At 41.7% G+C, this 27,586-nt stretch overlaps 1 protein-coding gene across 3 annotated transcripts in view; it reads left to right on the top strand.

Moving 5' to 3' along the window:
• Nucleotides 1–9,438: 9,438 nt before the first annotated feature.
• STX11 (syntaxin 11) overlaps nt 9,439–27,586 on the top strand; it is a 38,923-nt gene continuing 20,775 nt past the window's right edge. Inside the window, exon 1 of one of the 3 annotated variants that reach the window (XM_032651481.1) lies at nt 9,439–9,680. The gene's annotated coding sequence lies outside the window, so the exon portion shown is untranslated. The remainder of the gene's footprint in view (nt 9,681–27,586) is intronic. The other 2 variants (XM_032651482.1, XM_032651480.1) reach the window with 2 other exon arrangements.

Here is a 27,586-nt window from a genome sequence, read left to right as displayed (position 1 = left end):
TGCAAAAAAGGGTTTACCAGAAGTGAGTGTTGAGCAACAGTCTCATCTTAAAATACTTCTGCAAGTTGTTATGCAAAATCAGTTGCAGAAAAATTATTGAGCTATTAAACAGATCAATTATGCTATCTGTAGTCGAGATTTGTTTAGCCCGTTCTCTTTCACAGAGAATGTTCTATTTGTATGCATAGAGTAGCCAATACATGCTAAATGTCAGGCCTCTTACAACAAGTATGCCAATATAGCAGAGGAAAGTTTTCAGTTAATTTGCATTAAAATAAAAATACAATGGTGTCATTTCAGGAACTGTAAAATTTAACTAATACCAAAACAGTACAATTTCCACCCTCATTTTCTATCCCCTCTTGTGTACCATGCACAGAAAAATAAGCTTTACTAAACAAGAGATTTGCTTTTCTATGAGAGCTACCTGTTGCATTTTTTTCTTTTCTTTTCTTTTTTTTTTTTAGTAATTTTTCTAAGCTTACTTAGATTTTGACATTGCTCTTTGAATGCAGCTTCATTGCTCTTTGAATGCAGGAAACACGATGAAATAAATTATTTGCTTTGGAAAGTTCTTATTTTTTGTTTTTTCTGTGGTCTTTGAGTTGCTCTTGGATGCTTTACTGGTAGTTAAGAACATAGACTTGGGCTTCCCTGGTGGCGCAGTGGTTGAGAGTCTGCCTGCGGATGCAGGGGACACGGGTTCATGCCCCGGTCCGCGAGGGTCCCACATGCCGCGGAGCGGCTGGGCCAATGAGCCATGGCCGCTGAGCTTGCGCGTCCGGAGCCTGTGCTCCGCAGTGGGAGAGGCTGCGGCAGTGAACATAGACTTTTGTGTTGGACACTCGGATTTGAATCTAGGGTCCTTTGCTTGCTGGTGCTGGGACAGTGGACAGGAGATTCCTTTTTCTTTATATATATATACATTTATTTATTTACTTACTTTTGGATGCGTTGGGTCTTCGTTGCTGCGTGGGTTTTCTCTACTTGTGGCGAGCGGGGTCTACTCTTCGTTGCGGTGCGCGGGCTTATCGCGGTGGCTCCTCTTGTTGCGGAGCACAGTCTCTAGGCACGTGGGCTTCAGTAGTTGTGGCTCGTGGGCTCTAGAGCGCAGGCTCAGTAGTTGTGGCGCACGGGCTTAGTTGCTCTGTGGCGTGTGGGATCTTCCCAGTCCAGGGCGCGAACCCGTGTCCCCTGCACTGGCAGGCGAATTCTTAACTACTGTGCCACCAGGGAAGCCCTGGACAGCAGATTTGAAGGCTCATTTCCTCCCCTGTCAAATGGGGTTGAGTTGTGCATACCTCATACATTTGTGATGCAGATGATAAGTGTTGGTTATCTTTGATATAGGTATTAGCATTATGGGGTTTATTATTTTTAATGATCTGTTATTTGCTAATAATTAATTGTACATTTAAACGTCCAGCTTCAAAGGTGTCAATCGAGGGGATTCCCTGGTGGCTCAGTGGTTGAGACTCCGCCTGCCGATGCAGGGGACACGTGTTCGTGCCCCAGTCCGGGAAGATCCCACATGCCGCGGAGCAGCTGGGCCCGTGAACCACGGCCACTGAGCCTGTGCGTCCGGAGCGAGCAGCCCGCGTACTGAAAAAAAAAAAAAAAGAAGGTGTCAATCTGTTCGGGCTATATGCTATACAAAAATAGACTAGGTGGCTTATAAGCAACAGAAATTTATTTCTCACAGTTTTGGAGGCTGGGAAGTCTAAGATCACGGTACCAACAAATTTGGTATTTGGTGAGAGCCCATTTCCTGGTGCATAGACGGGTATCTTCTTTCTATGTCCTCACACAGCAGAAGGGGTGAGAGAGCTCTCTGGGGCCTCTTTTATGAGGGCACTAATCCCATTCTTGAGGGTTCCATCTTCATGACTGAATCACCTCCCAAGTTTCCACCTCCCAATACCATCACATTGGGATTAGGTTTTAACATATGAATTTCAGGGAAACATTCAGTGTATAGAAAGGGTTAGAAACTGTGTTCTCTGGTAAGGTGTGTATATTGAGTAACGATGGCTTGTTTGAAGTACTGAGGTACGATTTCCTCACATACCTTTAAAGAGCTTATTAGATATTGGGATATCTGAAATGTTAAAAATTTACCTATTTACTTTATAAAATCTTATTTCTATATTTTCATAAATTACATTTTATGTAGAGAAGCTATATGCAAAAAGATTTGTCTGTGAATCTGAGAGTATTTTCCTAGTCTGAGTGTACTAGAGAAAAATTTATATCATATGACATACAACATTGTTTCTTCAAAAAGCTAACCAGTGGATTTAAATAAGAAGATGAAAATATCATCAGGGAACATTTTCGTAGACTGTAGGTATAAACATAACAAAGCAGGGATTTGGACACTACGTTCTAGCTACCATTTAAGAATGCCGTATCGGGGCTTCCCTGGTGGCGCAGTGGTTGAGAGTCCGCCTGCCGATGCAGGGGACACGGGTTCGTGCCCCGGTCCGGGAGGATCCCACATGCTGCGGAGCGGCTGAGCCCACGAGCCATGACCGCTGAGCCTGTGCGTCCGGAGCCTGTGCTCCGCAACGGAAGAGGCCACAACAGTGAGAGGCCCGCAATTCAAGGAAGGTTTATAAATAAAGGTACTATTATAAAGGTGTAGGCAGAGTGGGAACTGTAGGGACCTCTGGGCTGTCATAACCCAGCCCTGAGAATCATGAGTAGAGAGTGGTATCTGGAACGAAGGGAGAGGGAATCACATAGAACAGACCACCTTAGAGGAACGGTGAGCTTATGCTGAGGGACACAGAGATCCCTTCTGTTTGCAATAAATTCCCTGACCTCATCCCCTGCTTCTGCTCTCCTGCAAGAGTTTCCTATCGGCCAAACCCAAGGGAAGCAAAGAGCACAAGAGCCTGTTAGAATAATCCTTTCAGATCAACCCCCAGGGTTGAGAGCAGGATAGAGGGTAGTAGAAAGTGGATCTGAAGGGGCAAACAGAAGATATCTGCACACATGCTGACATTATAAAATCTAGAATTCATTTTTTTCTTGTTATATTCATTGGTGGCAAGTATTCATAAAATAGAGTTGAAGTTTTATAAACATGCAATAGACAAGAACCTTATAGGAATTTTAAAGCTACTTTTTCACTAGTGGGATAAAAGAACATAACTTAAATTCCATGTTCTGTTTAAAAAAAGGTCTTTTTAAGCTATATCAATGCTAGAGACATATTCCTAAATCTTGTTATGCCTGCCTGCCACCCTCTAAAAATGCTCTCTCAGTACGCTGAGCTTCCCCAAGTTCTGCTCAGGGCTTACTTTGGTCATTCACTCACTCATCATCTAACAAATATTTATTGAGAGTCTCCAATGTCTGAGGTATTGTGCTAGGCTTTGAGTAAACAGTAGTAAGTAGAATAGACACAGCCTCCACTGTGATTCTGAGAATGTTTTTCAAAACTTATGGTTTAGTAGGTAAGTGTTTCAAAGGACGTTAAGAAAGATTTAAATAGTTTATAAGTCTGTGTTCATAAAGGTAATTATCAAGTGCAACAGAAACACATGATCACTAAAAGTCCAAGTTAATATTCAAACATAAAATTTTTGAGAATTCACAGAGCAGTCATTTATGTGCCAAAGAGCCATAGACATTTTAGGCAGCCTATTTCCTCCCTTCTAAAAGAAGGATTTTTATCTTAAATTTTGCTGTCCAGTTCTGGAAAAGCTTATCCAAATATGATTTGTGAGACAAAGAAGTGGCTACCAGGATCTAGAAAGTGCTGTCCAAAAAGAAAAAAAAAAAGGAAGTGTTGTCCAATATAGCAGCCAAAAAACTGTCTGCAATAATGGAAATGTTCTATTCTGCACTGTCCCATATATTGGATACTAATAAGCACTAGTTATTATGGTGAAATGTCACTAATGAGCTGATGAACCGAATTTTAAAATTTGCTTAATTTTAATTAATTTAAATTTAATTAGCCACATGTGGGTACAGTAAGACAACAAAGTGTGTGAGGTGGGGCTTGCTGAGTACAAGTTGATTTAATCTCATTTCCCTTTTCTACAGGGTTAATAACAGTTCTTTATTTACTCATACAGCATCATGTGCCCAGCAGGGTATCAAATAGAGAGGGAATAAAAAAGAGCTTATATGAAAATAGCAAGTGTTAACAAAGAAGTGGAAAATTCGGAACCCCTGTGCATTGCTGTATGAATGTAAAGCAGCGCAACTGCTGTGAAAAATAGTATAATGATCCCACAAAAAAAACAGAATTACCATACAATCCAGCAATTCCATTTCTGGGTATTATACCCCAGGAAAAGGAGAGCAGACACTGAAACAGGACTATTATTTGGTCTTAAAAAGGAAGAAGATTCTGACACATGCTATAACATGAATAAACTTTGAAGCCATTAGGCTGAGGGAAGTAAGCCAGTTATAAATGGACAAATATTGTATGATTCTACTTATTTGAGCTATCTAGAGTAGTCAAATTTACAGAGACAGAAAGTAGAATGGTGGTTGCCAGGGGCTGGGGAGAGAGGGAATGAGGAGTTAGTGTTTAATGGGTACAGAATTGTCAGTTGGGAAGATGAAAAAGTTCTGGAAATGGATGGTGACGGTTGCACAACGATGTGAATGTACTTAACGCAACTGAACTTCACATTCTAAAATGGCTACAATGGTAAATTTTATGTCGCGTGTATCTTAATCACAATTTTTAAAAGATAGGTTAAACACAGATCCTCAAGTAATTTGAAAACTAGCACAGAAAAGAGAAATGGCAGTTGGTGATGAAAACATGGTGTAGGGATATAAAATGACTATTTATAGATGACCTTCCAACCCCAAGATTCAATGTGTTTATAAGCCCTTCAAATGAGGGATGGCAGTAGTACACAAGATGATGTCCACAGTATACAGGGGATGAGCCTTTATGTGGCAGCTATGTCCCTCTTCAAGCGCTGGCCCTGCTTTATCTGGGCTTTGCCCTAAAGTACTCACGACTCAAAAAATCTAGACTGGAGGTGAGAGCCAACATCTCCAGAAAAATATCTAAAACACAGAAGACCTAGCGGGGGGGCCTGGCTGGGGTGGTCAGGTCAATTGCAGAGAACCCCTAGAACGCGCCATTATCCATATCTGTACCCCTGCGTAGTCCACTGTCTCAAACCCAACTTGTATTTTTTCCAACTGAATCTCTCTAACCTGCTAACTGCAGCAATTTCTTGACACCCTGGAACTTCCAATCCATTAACCTAATATCTTTTGATTTGGCCTCATCACTATCATTCATGTCCTCTCTTCTCTCGTCAGTCAGTTTAGATGCCATGGTCCTTCATTATAATCATTCCCTTGCATAGACACTCAACACTCTTGTCCCTGTCTCCTCTATCACATTCACCTGGCAGCTCCAAACTCTGGTTATATCTGGTTATATCTGTGTCTAGTTTCATGCGCCCAAGCAGGCAAATGAGGCTCGTGAAAACACACGACTATACCAACTGGCCTCCCTTTATATTCATGATATCGGACTTCAAATGAACCCTTAGTACTATTCAACAGTCTGACTATATTTTCTAAGTCCATTTACTCTCTCCCTGTCCCGAGATGCTACTTCCTACTTTCTCCTCTCTTCTCAAACTTCCTCTTACTCTTCACTCTCAGCCGATGGTCTTGCTTCTTCATTGATGATACATATTCCCGTCTCCACATTTACCAGCTTCTGTGCCCATACATTCTGCCTCCCCCTCTACCATCAGGGAAGAACCCTATCTTCCCCAATAAACTCCAGCTTTCCATCTGTGCACTGGATCCCATCTCTGCTCATCTACTCAAGAGCATTGCTCTGGCAATTATCTCTTTTCTCTTCTGCATTGTCACTTTTTCCTTCCCTTTTCTGGCTCACACCCATGAGCATACAAGTATGTATATCTTCCAATTAAAAAAAAAATCTCCCTTGACTGTACATTTCCTTCCAGCTACTGCCTCATTCCTCTGTCTCCACTTACTCTCCTTTTATTCTCTCTGGGCTCCAAGGAGTCTTTGGTCACCACACACCACCAAACTCTTCTCATCAAGTTCACCACTGACCTCCGTATTTAGTTTTTGATCCTAGTTTTACGCATTTTAGCACCATTTGATAGACTTGACCATTCTTGAAACATTTTTTCATTTGGCTTCTGGAACATTCTTTGTCAATTTACCTCTTATCTCACTGATTATACCTTCTCATTCTCCTTTCTTGTTCTTCATCTTCCTGGCCTCTGAACTTTGGAGTGCCCCAGGACTCAGACTTCAGACATCTAAATTCTGTCTGCACATCATGTACGTGCTGAAGACTTCCAGATTGAACCCATCATCCCAAAATCACCGATCCAACTGCCTTCTTGACAGCTTAACAACTCCAAACTTCAAGTGTCCAAAATGGAACTCTTTTTTTTTTTTTTTTTTTTGCGGTACGCGGGCCTCTCACTGCTGTGGCGTCTCCGGTTGCGGAGCACAGGCTCCAGATGCACAGGCTCAGTGGCCATGGCTCATGGGCCCAGCCGCTCCACGGCATGTGGGATCTTCCCGGACTGGGGCACGAACCTGTGTCCCCCGCATCGGCAGGCGGACTCTCAACCACTGCGCCACCAGGGAAGCCCCAAAATGGAACTCTTTATTTCCCCACAAACCTCCCCTCCCCTCCCTCAACCTCCACAACTTACTTCCCAGGCAGTCTTCCCCACCTCTGCATAAAGAACCTCTTTTCTTCTCGTTGCTCCAAGGAAAAACCTGGACTCATCCTTGACTCCTCTCTCACCCCACCCAATGAGTCAGCCAGTCCTGTCAGCCCCTCTTCGGGAACAGATCCGGAGCCTGCCCATTCTCACCAGCTCCACGGCCATGGCATTGTGTCAGCCAGGGTTTCCCAGAGAAAGAGAACAAATAGGGGATATATCTATATCTATACTGAGAGATTGGTCTGTATTATAAGGAACTGGCTCATGTAATTATGGAGTCTGAGAAGTCCCAGGGTCTGCAGGTGGCAAGCTGGAGACCCAGAAAAGGTGGTGGTATAAGTCCAGCCTGAGTCTGAGGGCCTGAGAAGCAGGAGAGTGAATGGCCTGAGTTCCAGTTTGAAGTCAAGTCTGAAGTCAGGAGAAAACTGATGTCCTAGCTCGAAGACAGTCAGGCCTAGGGAGAACAAATTCCCCCTTATCCTACCTTTTGTTCTATTCAGGCCTTCAACAGATGACATGAGGCCCACCCACACAGGGGAGGACAATCTGCTTTACTCAGTCTATGGATTCAAATGCTAATCTCATCTAGAAACACCCTCACAAACATACCCAGAATAATGTTTAACCAAATACCTGGGCAACCCAGGCCTAGTCAAGGTGACATGTAAAATTAACCATCACAGCTTCCTAACTGGCTGGCCTACTTCCATTCTTGTCCCTTAATCTATCCTCAACACAACAGTGGGTTGAAAAAAAAAAAGCCACATCAGGTCATACCTCTGTTAAAATTTTTTCAATGTCTTCCCTTCTCAGTAAAAGTAAAATTTAAAAACTATCATGACCACCAAGGCCTTACATGCTCTATTCCCCACCCCAGTTCCACCACCTATCACTCGTCCCTCATTCATTCTGTTCCACCCACACTGATATTACTCCAAGATGCTCCTGCCTCAAGGCCTTTACATCTGCAGATCCCTTGGCTTGAAATGGTCTTAACCCAAATATCCACACTGCTTCCCCCCTCAACAGTTTTATCTCAGAGGCCTTTGCAATAAACCTATTTTCTTCCGTTTATTATAGTACCCCTTCATCTCTCTTACTTTGCTTTACTTTGAAACTAAACTTTATTTTTTTAGAATGGTTTTAGATTTACAGAAAAATTACAAGGATAATATAGGGAGTTTCCATAACCCTCGTTCCCATTTTTCCCTATTATCACCATTGTACATCATCACAACTCATGAACCAGTCTTGATACGTAATTACTAACGAAAATCCATACTTTATTCAGATTTCCTTAGTTTTTACTTAGAGGCCTGTTTCTGTCCCAGGATCCCATCCAGGATACCACATACATTTAGTTGTCAGGTTTCCTTAGGATCCTCTAGGCTGTGGCAGTTTTTCAGACGTTCCTTGTTTTGTTATGACATTCACAGCTTTGAGAAATGTCAGGTATTTTGTATGATGTCCCACTACCGGAATTTGCCTGTTTTTCTTATGACAAGACTGGGGTTATGGGTTTCTGGGAGGAAGATCACAGAGGTAAAGTGCCATTTTCATCACATCATATCAGGAGCACATAGTATCAATATGATTTATGACTGTTAACATCCCCCTTGATCACCTGGCTGAGGTAGTGTTTTTCAGATGTCCCCATTGTAAAGCTACTCTTTTCCCGTCTTTTCCGTATTGTACTTCTGGGGAGAAAGTCACTATGAGCCCCTTGTACTTAAGGAGTGGGAAGTTAGGCTTCTACTCCTTGAGGGTGTAGTATCCGCACAAGTTACTAGGAATTCTTCTGAAGGAGAGCTTATCTCTTCACCACTTCCCTAATCCAACCATTTATTGCTATGGACTCATGGCGGGGGAGGTTGTTTTGGGGTTTTTTGTTTGTTCTTACTTCAGGTTGTAATCTAATACTACTTCATTTTGTTGTTCAGGTTGCTCCTCCTTTGGCTTTGGGAGCTCTTTCTGTTGGCTCCTGCATTTCTTTGACATTCCCTATCAATGTAGTCTTTTTTTCACCCCCCTTTTCGAGCACTTTCTAACTTTTTAAGCCTCAGCCTTATTTTTCAAGATACCACTAACCTCACATGATAAACACTTTATCTGTTCATCTTTCCTCACTGGAATGCCGGGTCCTTGAGGGCAATGTCTTGGCAGTGCTTTTGGCCACGCCGTATCCTCAGCACTTGTGTGGACGCTAGGTTAGTATCGAACGAACGAATGAATGAATGAACAGGGCTGGCGTTTAAAGCTCACTGGAAAGGGCTGAATCCGGGTGGGTTCTGGGAAGGCGGGGTGGGGGGGGACCCGCAGCCTCCTCGCCGGCCTCCGACAGGGTCGCGCGGCAGGTGCAGAGCCGGCCGCAGCCCCTCTCAGTCACCCCAGCACTCAGAACGCGCGGGAAACGCACCGGCACGGCCAGCAAACGTCACCAGCGCAGGGGGATCCCGGCGGAAAGTCCCGCGCCTTTGGGCCACGCCCCCGGCTTTGGGGGGCGGCCAAGGAGGAGGGGGCTAGGAAAAGGGGTTACGTGCCTCGGGCGGCGCACTCCGCGGCTCTCAGCTCCTCCGCCCAGAGCATCCGGGGGCGCACAGGAGTGGGAGGAAGCGGAAGCGAGAGCGGGAGGGGTCCCAGTGGTCCGCAGCACCCTGGCTGCTGGCGAGGCGGGGTAGGGCAGGGTGGGGCGGGGCGGGCGCGCGGGGATCCGGCGCCGCCGTCCGGGGGCGGGGCCTGGTCCCGTACTGTGGGAACTTCCGACGCCCGGGGTGCCGGGCTGGCGCCCAGAGGCGGCGGCGGCAGCGGCGCGGAGCTGGGGCGGTCGCAGTGGAGCTGCTGGAGGCGCCGGGAGCCCATCCGCCAGGAGTCGCGCCACAGGTTTCCATCCCCGCCCGGCGCCCAGCGTGGCACGGGCGCGCACTGGAGAGGGCTTCTCGGTTGGCACGCGCCGTCCCGTTCCTGGTTTGTGTTTCTCCCCTTGGGTCTCTTTTTCTCTCGTTCACCGCCCCTAGGAGCGAGGACGCGCCCCGCTAGGCTGTGCGCTGAGAGCTGTGGGGCGACTCGCTTGGTCGGGGACACGAGGGATGCCTTTGGGGGGATGTCGGGTCTCTTGCCGCCTCTCGGCACGTCGGGGAACACGGCATTTGGGTTCCTAATACCGAGCGGAGTGATTGCTTTTTCTCACAGTGGACAAGGGACTGCGCATTTAGGGCTTCATAGAAATGATTTCAGAGGTAACCTGTTGTAGGCTTCCCTTATACAGTATCCACCCAAGACTACTTTTGTTTTTGAGTCGAAAGGCTGATTTTTTTAAAAAAAAATTAGTGGAGGCATTACTTCGGTTTGATCATCTCTTCACTTCCTATTAGGTTGCACTTTCTCAAAAACACCAGAATGGGGACTTCTTGACTTGAACTTGGCAGTATGACTCAGGAGCCAAGAAATACGGAGAAGTTGATACTGCCTTGAAATAGTTCCTTCCAAGCCCACATAAGACTGTTTTCTTTTTAGAAGAATGGGGACAACAGGTAGTGGCAGCGCGTAGAAGCACCACACCGTCCCGAGAGGGAATTCTATCTAGACTCGGCTCATAGTAGCCAAGATCTGTATTACTTCCTGTGGTTCTCATGCACTTGTTTAAGCCGTTTCTCAGCAAAGGGAGGAGTTGTTATTTCCACACGGGTATCCAAAAATGAGTCACAGCGCTACTCTCTTAATTGTGAGACTTTGTTAATGAACTTTTGAAAAGTGAGGTTTGCTCTGGCTGTATTTAAAATAAGATTAAGATGTGAAATGCAGGCGCTGCTAAACTGGGGCTGGTGCTATAGGAAGTAACAGTTTAAAGTTTTGTTTCCAAGAGCACCTGATGGTACAGCATCCCAGCTAGGGTCACTAGACTGATGTAAGATAACCATTAAAATCATGTGCTTTGCCACAGAGGCCCAAGAGAAAATTAATTTCGCTCTTCAATAACTGGTTTGTTATTACTTTCATTGGGATGGTGTTTTAGAAGTATGTCACATTACCTGGTGATTGTATGTCACTCTGAATCAAGATATTTTGGACAGTTTGTCTTTAGGAAATTAGTGCCACATGAAAAGTTGTGAAGATGGTGGATACCAATTGGAGCTTAGAAATTAAAATGTTGAAGCTGATAGGTCTGTTGCAGCAGGTTAGCAGCTCTTAGGAAGGGACACAATAGAGAAGTGGACAGCATCACTGTTGGAGCTGAGTTGAGCTGAATTCAGCCCAGCAGACAGTCATTGGGCACCTTCTCTGCGCCAGTCTCTTTACCGAGCTCTGGTTATACAGTTGAGAATAATACAGGATCTTGCTGACAAGAGCCCTAAAGACTGGTGTAGAAGCCTGGCAAATCCACTGCAAAATCTAATAGAAGGAGGTGAGTGCAATGACAGATCTATGCCCACAGTAGAGCCTCTGTCCCAATATGACTGAAGTTCTTGCAGATCTGGGAATTTCAAAGAAGTGAGTCATCATTTCTGGAAGAACGAGGAAGGTTTTGGGTTTAATCATCTACTTGTCTTTGTAGGCAGCCTGTTGAGCTTATTCGTCAGTGTTTCATTCAATAAGTGATTTAAGAATATATGAATTAGAAAGGCATGATTTTTAGAGATTCTGAATTGACTATATTTCATGTTATCTAATAACCATGTAAAAATAAGTCTAGCCTGTTATTACCCTTAGACAGTCACAGGCATTTTTAAGTGACTGATTAATGGCATAAAAACGTTATAACTCTATATTGAAGCAACTTTCTGATCACTGTTTTTTATAGTTCAAATCAACCTTTCCTAACGCATTATAGCTGTTATGACTCAAAATGAGTAAATCCACTGTTGGGACTGGAGTCATGCTGAGGTGCTATTCTGATACCAGAATATATTCAATTTCTCCAATTCCGTAAGATATCCAACTAGTGACGGAAATGGTGGTAAATTGGAGACAACTTTACCTTAATTTCCATACTTTATTTCTCTCTCAAGAGTGTCAAAATTACTTTTTCTATGAGAAAGGGTTGAGTGTGATCTTCATCATTGTACTCCCTGAACTTGGCACAGGCTTCAGTCATGACAAGTGTTAGGCAGTAAGTATTCATTAAATAATGAACCTTAATGTAAGAGGAGGAGTCATCAGCGGATGGAGGACTAGACCACCCAGCAGAAGGATCAGCCTGTTTGGGGGTGGACACCAGCTGGGGAGGGGCCTGGAGAGACAGGCTGGGCCAGGTCACGAAGGTCCGTGTGTCATGTAGGAGCTCAGAGTTTATCCTGTAAAGGACTTTAGTCAATCGAATGATATTGTCAGATACCTATTTTAAAAAGACAACTTAGAATCAAGAGAGAGAATAGATTGGATGAGAGTGGCACTGGCCTTAGGGAAACACAGAGGAGATTGTTGTAATATTCAAGATGAGAAATTAAAGAAGGCTCGAGTCAAGTAGTGACAGTGAGGAATGGAAAGGAGGGAAGGAGCTGACAGATGTTCAGTAGGTGGAACCTGGCCACAGAACCCAGAAGTGGGCAAAGAGGGAGAGGGAGGAGGTTAGGATGACTCCCGCGTTTCTAGTTGATGACTAAGGTAGGAACATAAATGGAAGAGTTGGTTTGGTTTCAAGGATGATGAGGATCTCACACAGCGTTTGGCATATAGTCAGTACTCGTGAAACATTTTTGAGTGAATACTAACAATAGCTAAAGTTTATTGAGTGCGTATTATGTCCTAGGCACTATTCTAGGCTCATTACGTGAATCAGGTCTTTTACTCCTTATTGCAATTCTGTGAGGTAGGTACTATAGTTAACTACTTTTCACTGGTGAAGGAATTGCAGTGTTAGTAATTGTCAGAGCCAGGAAATTGACCCCAAGCATCAGGCTCCAGACCTTGCTTGCTTTAAAAAATTTTTTTTGATATGATTTTTATTTTATATTAGAGTTGATTTACAATTTTGTGTTAGTTTCAGGTGTACAGCAGAGTGATTCAGTTATACATATACATATATCGATTCTTTTTCAGATTCTTTTCCCATGTAGGTTATTACATAATATTGAGTAGAGTTCCCTGTACTATACAGTAGGTCCTTGTTGATTATCTATTTTATATATAGTAGTGTGTATATGTTAATCCCAAACTCCCAATTTATCCTTCCTCCTCCCCTTTCCCCTTTGCAGACCTTGCATTCTTAACCACTCTGCTCTGATACGGTGTCTTTATGAATGAACGAGTGAATGAATGAATGAATGATGTTTTAGACACTGTGGTGAACTCAAAGTAGAGTCACTCTCCTGATCCTGACAATTCTCCCTCAACCAGGAATAGCCCAACCAATACATGAGATGGGGCTCCCTCTGGTCCTGTTGTTCTTTGGCACCCCTCCCTCCCCTCTACCTTCACCCTAAGAAATACCTGGTTGGTCTAGGAATAAACCTAGAATAATCAGAACATTTCTCCTGGGAATTCAAAACATTTTAATGGAGTGACCGAAGGTTCCCACAGCTTCCACACAACTGTCCTCAGAGTTGCCTCAGTTTAGCACTTTGTGTTTCTTAGATGCACTCAATATTTTGTTGCTAAGATCTGTAGTATCGCTCCCACGGGGAAGCAGAAAGGCTGGCCAGGGGGTATTAATCTACAGAGCAGAGTCTGGTGGTAGAAGATTTACTAACAGATGCAGGCAGGTCCATAACAACTCCAGAGCTTATACTCCTGGTTTAGAATCTGCCTTCTGGGGCCATTTTGTTCTGGTTTTACCCCAAAGCAGGTACTTACCAGCCCCTCCTGCTTCTAACTTCCAGAATCTTGGTAAGTGAAGCTGGCCCTGCTGTGTCCCCTGTTTTCTTGATTTTTGCTGAGCAAAATGATTCAGGTTTCCTGGTTCGGGCCCTCATTTCTATTTTCAAGTCGATTCCTTTGGTCCCGACAAAGATATTTTTGACTAACAACCCCACCTCGCCCCCTAAAAAAAAAAATCTGACCCCAACTCTTCACTATTCTCATCATTTCATGATTCAGCCTACCTTGGCATGTACTAATTCTCTGAGTTTTCTTCAGCAAACACGGTCTAATTCTCTTTTTCCTCAGGGGCCTCTACTTTGGACCCTGTAAGGATTATAGACGTTGAATTAATGTACCTAAATGAATCAGCAAACTCACTGGAAGTTTGAAAATGTTCAAATATCTAAAACTAGAAGTTTTGAAATGTTTTCTCCACGTACAAACAAAATGTTTCATTCAGCATTTCTTTAGCTTTACCAGGAAATCTAGATATTTATAGTTTCTCATTATATGAGACTTGACATGAAGCCTTCGGGGTGATCCAGCCCACATGTTTACCCCTTGGTCTAAATTCCTCTATGCCTGCCTGTAATTCATTCAGTGCTCAGAGAACAATACAGGGAAGGGTTTTGGTTAATATTTCATGTGGGTTTGTCTGGCCTCCTCATCTTGACTGTGGTTTCCCTGAGAGCGGAGAATTGCGAGAGTTAGGGGCTCTGGTAGGTCTCTAAGTCTCCGAGTGCTAACCGTTCTGTGACTTCTGCTGATAATGAAACCGTCTGTCAGAGTAAGTCATTTGCTGGTCACTCCTTCTGAATCTGTGGATACCAGACATTATCCGTGTATCTCATTCAAGTTCTTTGTAAGGCTCAATAATTTGGTAATTTTTAGTAGGGAGAAGTTTTAGGATTGGTAATTTCCAGTTATCTTTCTTGAGCTAATTAAATGTTTTCAGTTAATGTACTTTTTTTTTCTTTTTAGTGGATACGGTATCAAGGTAATCCAGAAATAACAAGTTGCTTAGAAAAGTGTTCCCCATTTTGTATACCCAATTGTTTTACTTGTTTCTCTGTTCAGAGATATAAAATGACACTTCATTGCTCATTGCATAACTTTTTGGGTAATCATGTGAATTCTGACTTTTCAGAGTAGTGGAAATAACTCTCCTGCTATCTTCATATGGAAAAAGAGTGAACAAGGATTGTTGTCACTTCTGTTTCAGTTTCAGGGTTGCAGCAATGCATGTCTCACCTCCTGGGCTGTTTTTTTTTTAAATTTTCTATTATGTGCCTGCGTGTATTGACTAGTGACACAAATCTTTTAATTTCAGATAAAGTCAGGCGCAGTGTGTAAGATGAATTGTATAATATTAGTAGATATCCCACTTCTTCCTCTCCTCTTCCCTGATTATCACATGGTAAACCAACATATAGTGATGTCAGCTGACAAGACTGTACAGTTCTTCATTACTTACGAAGTACTCTCATGGATATTTTCTCCTTTAATGCTCATAAAAGCCTGGCAAAACAGATATAATAAGTATTATTACTATTGTTGTCTGTATTCGAATTCTATAGATGAGGAAAGAGACCCTGGGAGAGATTAGGGGACCACCCAACGTTACCCAAGAAGTAAGGTGCAGAGGCCCAGTACGCTGTGCTCTCACTACTTGACTAAAAGAGGCAAGTCCAGTACCTTAGGTCAGGTTTCCTGGAAACAAACTCTGAGATTTGCACACAAGAAGTTTATGGGGAGGTGCCCTGGGAATAACACTTGACAGGGAGGGAGGACAGCAGGATTATGCAGAGAGAAGAATTAACTGCAGTGCATGTACAATGGTGGTCTCAACAGTGGGGAGCTTTGGAGGTGGGATTGCCCTTCAGAATCGTTCTGCCACCATGAAGCAAGGGAGCTGGTCACTGTATCCCCAACATCATGTGGCCTGCATTCAGGCAGAAAGTGTAATCTTGGACAAAGCAACTCCCTTTAGTCAAGGGCAATTCCTGGAGCTGTGAACCTTCCGCAACCAATGTTCCTGGCAGCAGGGGGAACAAGGGCCTTGGTTGTGAAGGGATCTGAGTATTATTACATCATCCACTACATTTCTCTGGAAGACAGAGTTCTCTGTGAGGGCCTTGCTGTTTCTTTCTAACCCAGATCATTGCCCTGGTGAGTGAAGCCCAGAAAGCTGGCATTAAGGCCCTTAAGGATTTCAAATAGCTAACCAGAGAGCAAGAAGACAGTAGCCTTAATCCTGGGAAGATTAGTCGCAGAAGAGCCAGGTGAGGCTTGGCTAGGATGAGTGGAGTGGGGTGCACAGTAGGGAAAGCTAACCAAACACCCAGGCTGTCCAGACCACCGACAGAAGTGCTGGTCTTTGCTGCAATTCAAGGCTTTACCCTTGTTAAATGATAAACAATTTTGTGATATTAAGCTACATTTTCTCTCTCTCCTCTCCATCCTCCCCTTTCCCTTTTTTATAAGCCTTTGACAGGCCCCAAACTGGTCCAGTGAATCTCAGTATGTAGCCTGTAGGTTATAAGATCAGAATTGCCTGAGATATTTTAAAACATCCTCTATGAACAAAGAAACAACAACAAAAGGAAAACAGAAAGGGAAGTCCAGGCCAACATTCAATATCTACTAGAACAGAATCTTTAAAAGTGGAGCCCATGAATTGACATTTTCAACACATTTTCCCCAGATGATTTTGATCCATGCTATGGTTTAAGACTCATTGCCTTGAACCATTATGCCCTTGAGGGTGACCAAGCCTATTGGAATTTTTCAGATTAGCAAGAAGCCATGGGAACTGTGGAACAGAGGAGCACCTGTGCCTTAATCCCAGCAGGCTTGATATAGTGATATTCACCCCTTGTCTTTCATAGCATATTCCTGGTGTGGCCAATGGGGAGCCTGGCCCAAATTCCGTGGCTGGCTTCTGACCAGGATTGCTGGAGAGAGACAGATGTTTCTGGCTTGGCTTTTTACTATCTTGATAACTGGGGGAGAGATGCCAAATTCCTGGAATAGTTGTAGATAAAAGTTGGGTGGGGGGGAATCAGTGAATTTATAAGAATCAGTAAACTTCCTAGGAGAATAAGATTTTCCAGAAAAATCTTATGCCAGATGAAACTTTGAGGTGCTGTCTTAAAGCTTTTAATGACTATCTAATAGGATGAGACAGATTAACTATGTCAGGAAAATATATGATTCATTGAAATGGGGAATAATTATTTTTCTTCGAAAGGAAAAGCACTGAATTTGAGTCAGGTCATTGTAGGAAATGTTAGTCACCTAAAGAATAATCTGGTAAAACTCCTAGCACATATTGATATGTTTGGTTCACTCCTGCAGCACCAAATCGCTCTAGTTCCTATACCTTCAATGCTTTATGCCTTTGCTCAGATTGTCTCTGCCTGGTCCCTTCCCCTTCTCCTTGCCCAGCTAACCCCTGTTAAACCGTTTAGAATCAGCTCAGACATCACCTTCTCTAGGAAGCCTTCCCTTCCCCTTATCCGGTTGAGTTCACCATTTTTTACTGAGCTCAGAAGGTAAACCCATATGTCCCCCTATTATTACATTTTTTATCATTATCCTCCCTACCAGCCTGTGAGCACATTTAGGGCAATGACTGTCTTCTTCATCTTGGTGTACAAGACACCTAGCCTCATCAAAAAGGATTGAAAGACATAATCAGTCTAGCAAGCATAGTTATTCAACAGATATTTATTGAGGCTCTTCTATTAGCTGGACATTTTGGGGTGCATGGCAAACACAGTAAGTACAGCCCTTGACCCCATGGAGCTTATTGGCAAGCAAAGAAGACAAGCAATGAAACAATTAACAATGGAATATGATGAATATTAGGAAAGAGGAGGTATAAGAAAGTGTGAGATCATGGAGTCAGGAATGCAGCTTAATCTAAGGTCAGAGGAAGTGTCCCACTCTTATGAAACACAATTTATATAAAAATAGAAGCTATGAGCCTGGCTTTGGTTATAAGACAAGGGACCTCTTTTTAAACCAAGGAAGATCTTTTGGTCTCTGTAGTTCAAAATTGACCAATCCTTCACATGCATGTGTGTGTGTGTGCATGGTGTGTGTTTATAGTACGTGAGTGCACACACTGGCAAAGAGAGAACAAGAAAATGACTCCTTCATTTATTGAATAAAATAGGTGCTAAGGAACAGAGAAGGAAGCTTCTGTGTGTCTCTTTCAATGTGCCATTGCTAGAAGCTAATTTGTTAATATTTTAATATGTAATATACAGTAAAATGATGTAAACTTAAAGCTCTGAAAATCATGAGATTATATTACAGCTTTTTAAGAGTTAATTTTAAGAATCTGATGATTATGGCCTAGGAGGGTGCTTGACAGATTTGCCTTTGGGTCTTATTATAGACCAAGGTTGCAGAACCTTTGCGTAGAGGTCAGTGTCTGCTCTGACTTCTCATCTTTCCACTTCATTTTCTCAGCTCTGCTGAGAGAGGATGCAGCACTTGTATTGCAGTTGGTAGCCTCTACCTGGTTTAGCAGCTCAACTCATGCTAATTCCCCAATGGATGCTAATACCATACATTGGGGAATTCCCTGGCAGTCCAGTGGTTAGGACTTGGCACTTTCACTGCCAAAGCCCAGGTTCAGTCCCTGGTTCAAAAAAAGCAAAAAAGGATACCATCCATTTGGCTGATTGCAGAGAAGGGAGGATTAAGTCATCATGGGGCAGCATTTACTAGATGTAGATGGAGGTAGAATGCTCTGCTGTATCTCATTTAAGTCAACATAAACATATCTACACCATCCAGCACCTCAAAACAACGTTGATACTAAAAACTGGAATTAAAGACTATAGTGCAAGTGAAATATAACTCAGACTGGAAGTGTGATTTTTAAGTGAATGGACATGTGATGTCCTACGATGACCATTTGCAATGTTTTCTCACATCTTTACTTCCATGCTTTGGCATATTCCTTGGTATTGCAAGTAATACTCAATTTATGTTCTAATTTTTTTCTTGCTTTTACTATAAATATTGTATATAGGGAGTATATGAATGGTGAGGAAATAATTCTAAACATTTGTTCTTACACTTTCTATTTTGCATAGTTCGAGCTTGGTTTATTGCTGCAGTGTAGGTGGGTGACGAGTTTAACCACTGTGAATCCAATTGAATACTTTTGTAAATTATGTCAACTTTTATGTTTTCAATGAGAATGAGAATTTTTTAATAAAAAGCTATGGTGGCGAACTGTAATATTTTTCTCCTGTTGGAAACGTAGAACTCTTTAGAGGATGAAGCTCATCCCTTAAGGAGTCAAAACTATAGTAGTGTCAACTCATCTGAAAAGCTTAACAGTTTGTAGAAGGAAATTCCATGTAGTCAGCATAATGTTGTTGTTGTTTAATTAGGAAACTTCTCAAGGTATTAATTGCCCTTTGCTGAAACTTAAGAGTGCCACGAACATTTTCTCCTTTCTGTTGACATCTAGATACCTACACCTACCACTGACAGCAGCATAAATACACAATAGTATTTGCAATTTTATTCTTTCCATCTAGTAACTAGAGCATCGATAAACATTGTATGGTGATTTCCCCCCCTCATTTTTGTCTACGTTAATAAGTCTAAATTAGTATCTTATTTTTAATTTGTATTTATTTGCTAAAGAGCAGATACTATCGTTTCATATTTTTATTGAGAATATTTTATCGCCTGTGATTGTCTTTCTGTATATTGTCTTATCAGTTGAGGTTGTCTCTTCACATAATTTTATGTACCTACCCAATGTCTATTATGTTTTGTGCAAATATTTTCTTCCAATCTCTTGCTTTAATATTTAGTATTTATTATTCTTTTTTGTTGCATAGAGATTTCAAATTTTATATAGTCAGATTTGGTTGTCTTTTTCTTTGAGAGTTCTTCCACAACCTCAAATCCCATAGAAAGTTATTATCCCAGAGTACTGATAAATATTCCACCTTATTTTCTATTAATACTTCTGTTACTGATGTTTGCATTTTTAATTCTTTGATGTTCTTGAGGTATATTACGGGGTCTTTGGTAAGGATTAGAGAGAAATACATTCTTGCTAGTCAATTACATCACTCTAGTTGCTTAAATTTTTTCCTCCCTTATTATTCTTTGATGGCTGCTTCTTCATAAACTAACATTTTATATATAATTGGTATATTTCTCCATGTTTTATTTGTGTCCATTTATCTAATTTTCAGGTTGGCAAAAGTATCACGCTTTTAATTATTGTCTTATAATAGGTGTTAATATCTGCTAGGGCTTCCCCTGCTTCACCAGTGCTGTGTTCTTTTCAATTTCTAAAAAAATTAATTATTTATTATTTGAGCTTTATTTTAGGATCACTTTCTTTTTCAGATTTTTTTTTAATCCTGGATTTAGTTCAGTCAAAATATTAACTTAAGGAGAGTTTCAGATTCCACTTATAAATGTGTGTAAGTGTTAATTCTAAAGCAGAACCTGTAAAGAGATGTTTACATGAGAAAGAGAGAGAGAAAGAAGTGAGCAGACAAGACGGAGGATTCCTAAAGAGTTCCTGCTTAGCGCCAAGCCAAACTCATAAATTCACACCATTGCCCTTTGGATTAGTGTTTTGGATATCTAGAAAGCCTTTTTTCTTCCTTCCTGCTTTCTTCCCTCCCACCCTCCTTTTCTGCATCCCTTCCTGCCCTCCTTCTTTCCTCTTTCTCTCTCTAGTTTTTAGTTTCATCAAACTTACTCATACATAATTAGAGTCAACTAGTTCCATAAAACATTTAATGAAAAATAAAAGTCTAATGACAAAAAGTCTGTTTAATTTCCCCCTTCCAAAAGGCAGCTACTTTCGACTATTTTTGCTGTTTCTCTTAGTATTTATATTCATGTCTCTAAATAACATTCTTCTGTTACTATTTCTTGATTGTTTTTTGTTTTGTTTTAGGCATGACCTATTGACTGCTCTGTATGGAAGATGGTGTTTTAGCTCATTTTCACACCTCTTTTCCCCAGACACGCACCCTTTCTGTCCCCTCCTCCCATCCTCCCAACACAATTCCATTCTAATTTGTTAGATCAGTATTCCATGATTTTATTTTTATGACTATGAAAATGCTAATCACAGCTGAGCCATGTATTATATCATGATTACTTTCCTGCAACTACATAATGTTTTTTCTGGAAGTTAATTGGTTTTTATTGTTGTTAGTTTCATTTACACTCACAACTTACTCAACCCCAAATTGTCTAAATCTCTGCTCCAGCAATTTTGACCCATAAGGAATTCTATCAGTTTCATTTTTCTGAAGAAATCTCTCCTGCTGCCTACTCACCTAATCTAGACAGATATCTTTTCAGCCAGGTTCATAGTTATCATCTTAGAGTTTCCCTTTGCCATCATCCTGGAATGCCTTTGCCTCTCTCCTCTGTTAGAACTCATGTTAGGATTCTTTATTTTGTATATTTTCTGCTTCACTTCCTTATTTCCTGAGAAAGAGAACATAGGATATAAAAAATTTTGAGACTTTGTAAATCTGAGAATGTCTTTATTCTACTCTCACATTTGATTGATGGTTTGATTGAATTCTGGGTTGAAAATACATCTTCCTCAAAAGTTTAAAAGGCATTGTTCCATTAGCTTTTTTTAAAATAAATTTTTATTTATTTTTATTTTTGGCTGTGTTGGGTCTTCATTGCTGAACGCGGGCTTTCTCTAGTTGCGGCAGGCGGGGGCTACTCTTTGTCGTGGTGCGTGGACTTATTGCGGTGGCTTCTCTTGTTGCGGAGCACGGGCTCTAGGCATGCAGGCTTCAGTAGTTGTGGCTCGCAGGCTCAGCAGCTGTGGCTTGTGGGCTCTAGAGTGCAGGCTCAGTAGTTGTGGCACATAGGCCCAGCTGCTCCTTGGCATGTGGGATCCTCCCGGACCAGGGCTCAAACCTGTGTCCCCTGAATTGGCAGGTGGATTCTTAACCACCGTGCAACCAGGGAAGTCCCATGTTCCATTAGTTTTAAGTGTTTTGACCTTTAATGTTTTGTAGGTGATCTGTTTCTCTCTCTCTCTCTCTCTCTCTCTCTCTCTCTCTCTCCTTGTATAATGTCCTCTCTCTGCAATCCCTATTATTTGGAATTTGAACTTAAAGGATTGGACCCCTAAATTCCTCATCTTTTCTGTTATTTTTTACTTCTTTTTCTTTCTTTCTACTTGATGGAAAACGGTCTTCCATTCTCCTGCCTATAGGACATAGGTCAGTGTGCTGGATGGTAGGTGAACAGAGGGCTTGGAGGTCCAACGTTCCCTATAAAAACATTCACTTAATCCTCCTCTCTCCAGGTGGGTATCTCTAACCCAGTCTACATTCAGAGTCTAGCCTTGCTCCTTTCCTGCCAGGGTAGGACAGGGGATGGTAGATACACTCACTTGTTAAAAAGCCTTCTAACCAAACATATTTGTTGTTATCCCGCCACCATCACCTCCTTTTCCGTAAGTACTCAGCCTTCAGTTCTGGTTCCTGAGCCTTTGAGTACTTATTTATGGTGTAATCATTTCTTGGCCTTCTCCACTCTTTGCTTAGGATTCAACTTTCTTGTATCTGCTGGGCTAGTTGTCACTGCCCATTTGCTTTACGACTTCCAAAATTTTGTTGCTGCTCTCTTCTATCTTGTTTTTTACCTCATTGGTGTATGCCTTTTCAAAAGTTCCTTTAGTGAAATTTTGGAAGGGAACAAAAGTAATGTTTAATTTGCCATTTTACCCAGAATATAGGTCTTCTTTAAACATACAAGTGTGTTTTCTGGATTGAGTAGTATGTTAAGCTACTAGCACGTAAGAACAGATACATTCATCAAAATAACTATTTACTGCCTTAAAAAAGTAGAGGATGGAACATAGGATTGGGATGTTTAAGTGGGCAAGCTTTTTCTTTTTTAATTAATTAATGTTTTGGCTGTGTTAGGTCTTCATTGCTGCGCACAGGCTTTCTCTAGTTGTGTCGAGCAGGGGCTACTGTTCGTCGTGGTGCGTTGGCTTCTCATTACAGTGGCTTCTCTTGTTGCAGAGCGCAGGCTCAGTAGTTGTGGCTCGTGGGCTTAGTTACTCTGCAGCATGTGAGATCTTCCCAGACCAGGGCTCGAGCCCTTGTCCCCTGCACTGGCAGGCGGATTCTTAACCACTGCACTACCAGGGAAGTCCCAAGTTTTTTGTCTTTTTTTTTTTTTTAATATGTATTTATTTATTTGGCTGTGCTGGGTCTTAGTTGCAGCATGCGGGATCCTTTAGTTGCGGCATGCAGGATCTAGTTCCCTGACCAGGGATCGAACCCGGGTGCTCTGCATTGGGAGCTTGGATTCTGAGCCCCTGGACCACCAGGGAAGTCCCTAAGTGGGCAAGTTTTGAATTTGGATAGGGATTGGGAGGGGTGAGATATCTCTGGTTGTAGGGCAGGGTGACGTGGCCATAGTGGAGTTTCTTTGGACCAGGACAGACTAAGGGCAGTGAAGTTAAAAGTGAGTAGCTCTCATTTACAGATTTTCCTGTTGATAGTTACGGAGAGTGTGTATGTTTACCAACATGAGTAAAACCATAAGTATCATGTGAGAAAATACTTGTCTTTGTTGAGAATTCACTCACTGTGTCTCAGGCACCTTACTGAGCACCCCTGGAGATTGATAGTGTTTTTCCAATTTGCTTACTGCTGGGAATCCGCTGCAGGTTTATTCGACTTTGCAGCATGATTTAAATTCTAAGCTGTTATATCTTCATGTCATAGATGACACCAGTTATTGAAATTAAGAAGAATTTTGTAATTACACAGAAAACTGAAGATGTATTTCCCTCATTATCGTCATAGTTATGTCTTTAAATTGCTGCGAATGAGCAAGTTGCGTAAGTTTAGTTTCGGCTCTACCTGTATTTTAAATATTTCAAAAGTCTTATTTCACATTTTTGGAATTTTCATTTATTTCTTTAAAAATGCTTTCTATAAACATTTTTTGCTTATCTAAAAAAAAAATATATATATATATATATATATATTTTTTTTTTTTTTTTGCGGTATGCGGGCCTGTCATTGTTGTGGCCTCTCCCGTTGCGGAGCCCAGGCTCCAGACGCGCAGGCTCAGCGGCCATGGCTCACGGCTTCTATTACTTAGAAGCTAGTTAACACAGTGCCCAACTTGGTTTATCTAACAAGATGCCATGATTTCTACACTCTTGAATATATTTTAGTTAATACAATTGAGATTTTTTATTTTCACTTTTTTTTTTTTTTTTTTTGCGGTATGCGGGCCTCTCACTGTTTTGGCCTCTCCCGTTGCGGAGCACAGGCTCCGGACGCGCAGGCTCAGCAGCCATGGCTCACGGGCCCAGCCGCTCCGCGGCATGTGGGATCCTCCCGGACCGCGGCACGAACCCGTGTCCCCTGCATCGGCAGGTGGACTCTCAACCACTGCGCCACCAGGGAAGCCCTACAATTGAGATTTTTAAAACATATAATGTTAAAATCTTATTACAGTATAATGAATGCTCAACAGAAAAGTGTAAGGTATGATATTTAAAATTGTATGTGTTTCATGGTTGCTGGTAATTATTCTACACGGATATTGATAGTTTGTTCATGAGAGAACAAATAAAGTTATTCTTTAGCTATAGAATTTTCTGCAGTTTTGGTCGGATAGGAGGTTATCCCCTGATTCCAATTATGAACGTTACCAGTTACCACTGCAAAGATGCAGCATCTCTTTAATACAAAATAGAAGCTCAGATATAAGGGAAATTTAAAATTCTGTTAATATTAAAAAATCTGTAAGATTATATTTTTGGTGTTGATTCTATATTAGTAATAAACAACACAACTGCTATGTGGAACAGTTTATGTTGGGGTAAATGTATAAGAAATTTGGTCAGCTCCTGCTTTTTAGTTTGTTAGTTTTGTTTTCAAAAAGTTGTTATTTGTCTTCTTTGATAAGTGTAATGTGAGATATTCCCTTTAAATTTCATTATGATAAATGAGTTTGTTTCCTTGCACATCTTGTATACAGTAAATGCAAGGCATTTAACTCGTACTGTGTTGAGGTTCTGAGTGAATATAGGGCATTAATATTCTGTCACTTGAGTTAAGGCATAATATAAAAACTGATATTAGAATAGTTGTTGGGTTTTACAGTATCGTTTGGAATTACTTGGTCTGCACATGTTTCTTAAGGAGTAGTAGTATTTTAAATAAACTACCTGGTGTAATAAACTGATTATGATGGCAACTGTGCAAAATAATAACTCCTAACACCATGTTTGTAAACGACGTTTGAATTTACAGAGTGCTTTTATATACATTATCTACCTCATTTACTGATCAAGAAAGAAACCCTTACGAGATAGTGTCATTGCCAATTTACAGATGGAGAAACTGACACTCAGAGATATGAAATGTCTCGCTCTACTTTATACAGCTAGAGAAGGAGACGGGGAGCAGTCCTCTGACACCCAGGGGAGCGCTTTTTCTCGCACGCACCACATTTGTTTTCAGGACTCAAGCCAGTTAGCTGATGAGCAAGACTTCTTCCCAGTATATTCCTGGAAAGCAAAACAAACACTGCTCCCCCACGAGCAACAAAACCTCATGAGGTGGGGAATGGGGCTTACCTCTGTGAGACGTTTATGAGGGAGATGTTCGAAAGATGTTTACTGAATTAAAATTGTTCATCTCTTCCCGCAAGGAAGCCTAGCCACTGACTTTACAAACCCTGAGTCCTGAACATAGCAGTCCTCAGACTGGCTTAGGCACGTCAAGACTCAGTCTCCCAAGTGTGTGGAATTGGAGTAACCGCTTTGGGATTCTTAAGAGTGAAAGTAAAAACATGAGGATTCTCTCTCTTTTTTAAAGAATTTCCTTTCCCTTTCCAGGTTGCCCTCAGTGTTCCTTTTTACCTGATACCACCTGCATGAAAATGTTGGTGGTGGAAAGTATGGTGGTACCTGCCCTATAGCCCTGCATCCCTGAGGGGTCCCCTGGCAGGAGGAAACCCAGAGAACTCTTGCAGTTTACGAGGAAAATGTTCCATAGTTCACAGTATCAGGGTCAGTTCTTCTGGATGCTGTCTCTTAAGAATTCACAACTTTCTAGATTAGAAAAGAGTCTGGAAGCATATGTATTAGCCTTTTATCATTGGTTATTTTATAGTCATTATATATAGTGGTATTAAATGATGAGACATGTTTACTTTCCATGTAAAACAATTCTGTCATTGGATTATTTCTTCTTTTCAAAGAGCAAGGGTTGCATTCATACTCAGAAAAAAAAATTTTTACAAAAAAAGAGTTGGAAAAAAAAGTTATTGAAAACCTTAAACAATCTGGTGACCCACAGGTATTAGTGTTCACTTACGATTATGAGATGAGTAACAAACTGTTAGTAATAAACTGTTAGCAGTACATCAACAAATGCACTATTTATACTAATAGTTACTGAACTGCATTCATTTTGTGAGTAAATTAAAATCACAGAATAGACGATAATCGGGCGCATGTACAGAGTATACTTACTGTCTGCTGGGCACTCTTCTAAGAGCTTTACCTGGATTATCTCATTTAATTCTCTTCCTCATCTTACGCAGTCGGTATTTATACATGTGGAAGATAAGGCAGAGAGAAGGTGACTGCAAGGAAATGTGACATCAGCAGACATTTGAAATGCACTTATCTATTAGGAATCGCCCTCTCTTACTGCTGGGGACCCTGAAACCAGTGAGGGAGCCCAGGTTAGTCCCAGGGGTGGCAGAGTTTGTCTCCTCAGGCTGGACACTTGGCCACTCTCTTCCACTGCCCTGAGTGGATGTGGAATTCTAACCAGATTCTACAACTGAGAATCAGTATCCTGATTACCTTAAACACTCTGAAAGACTAGTAGGGTCTTAATCCACTTCTAATGTTCCTTAGGAACCTGGTACACATTACACTAATTTTTATTCTTTTTCGTTTGTTAGCAAGAATTGTCTCTGGTTCAGTCTTGGATGACAAAGGGAGGTTTGGAATATGGCAGGAGAGTCATGTTTGGAAGTTGTATTTTGCCTAACTGGTGTTCTTTACTTTAGTGATCTGAACAATAGACTTGTGATACACTTAACTATCTAGCTCCATTTCAAAACTGGCTTTTCAAGTTTTCAGAACCTCTTATCACACTGAAACTCAGCCAAGGTTAGAACTGCCTAGTATCTCTGTGCTGTCCTGCCCCCACTGCTCAAGAACCCCGATTTAGCATACTGCATTATCAAACAGCTTCTGCAGAATCTTGCTTATGGAGACTGCTTGTGTATGAGATAATCTTTTTTTAGCATCATTTTTTTTCTCCTCACCATGCTTATGACCATATTCCTCAAAAGGAAAGGAAGACTGTCCTCAGACGTGTTAAGAAACACATGCTCCTTTTATGTGTATGCTTTACATTAACGTTTGTATACAATATGAATAGAAAATTGTAAATGTATACTGAATCAAAATCCAGGTGTGTACTTAGGCCATGATTATCAAGTAGGTGTCATATATCAACAGGACAATTATTATGTTTGTGTTTTAAATTGTAGCAGTGAACTCTGTTCATTGCAATGAATGCAACAGCATTTACTTTCCAAAAATTACGATTGATCCATGAGTCTCATCGTCCTCCTAGGTCCTGTTTAAGAAGAACACACATCTTGGGGTATAGAGAAACCTAAAGAGGGGTGTATCAGTTAGCTTTGTCAGGGTAACAAACCATCACCAAATCACAATTTGTTATCTCTTATGGTTATGAGGGTTAAATGAGATAATCTATGTAAAACTTCTACAACAGTACCTGGCAGAAAGTAAATACTGAGTGCTTCTTCCAATGGCCTCACTTGGGCTCAGTCATGCAGATGGAGCGGTGGGCCACCTGGGGGCTGGCCTCTCTTTCCATATGGTCATCATCCTCCAGGAGGCTAGCCTGAGCTTCCACACATAGAGCTTTCAGTGCTCTTGGTAGTAAGAGGGGACAAGCCCCAATATGCTAGTGCTTTTCAAGCCTCTGCTTGCAGGATGTTTTCTGTTGTCCTCT

Source organism: Phocoena sinus, chromosome 12 (assembly GCF_008692025.1).
Source record: "Phocoena sinus isolate mPhoSin1 chromosome 12, mPhoSin1.pri, whole genome shotgun sequence".
Classification (NCBI taxonomy): domain Eukaryota; kingdom Metazoa; phylum Chordata; class Mammalia; order Artiodactyla; family Phocoenidae; genus Phocoena; species Phocoena sinus.
Note: the sequence above shows the minus strand (reverse complement) of the source record. Positions and strands in the feature narration are given on the sequence as shown.